Source organism: Penaeus monodon, chromosome 25, assembly GCF_015228065.2.
Source record: "Penaeus monodon isolate SGIC_2016 chromosome 25, NSTDA_Pmon_1, whole genome shotgun sequence".
NCBI lineage: Eukaryota > Metazoa > Arthropoda > Malacostraca > Decapoda > Penaeidae > Penaeus > Penaeus monodon.
The window spans coordinates 3,196,761-3,197,054 of NC_051410.1; the positions used below are offsets into that span (position 1 = coordinate 3,196,761).

Genomic DNA, 294 nt, shown 5'->3' on the forward strand with positions numbered 1-294 from the left:
TTATTTATTTATATATCAACAGTATTAATAGCACTAGAAAAGAAATGCTTAGTTTGAAAATTTAAGGAATCAGGAAATCAGATTAGGTCATGTAGGCTAGGTAAGCTATACTAATTATATACTAATATAATGTATATTGACTTAATTGAGCCATCTATGTATAACAAGGTTTATGAAGGAGACCAACAGTGGATAGGATGGTTGCCAGTGGGTTAAAAAAATTCAGTACTGCATCAAAATCATTAAAAAAAAAAACTAACTTTCAAGTCATGATCAAAGTAATCCACTTTTTTT

At 28.2% G+C, this 294-nt stretch overlaps 1 protein-coding gene across 1 annotated transcript in view; it reads left to right on the top strand.

The window, feature by feature from the left end:
• Positions 1–294, top strand: part of LOC119589488 (putative ferric-chelate reductase 1 homolog) — a gene marked incomplete at its 3' end in the record, with an annotated part of 79,837 nt that overhangs the window by 78,642 nt on the left and 901 nt on the right.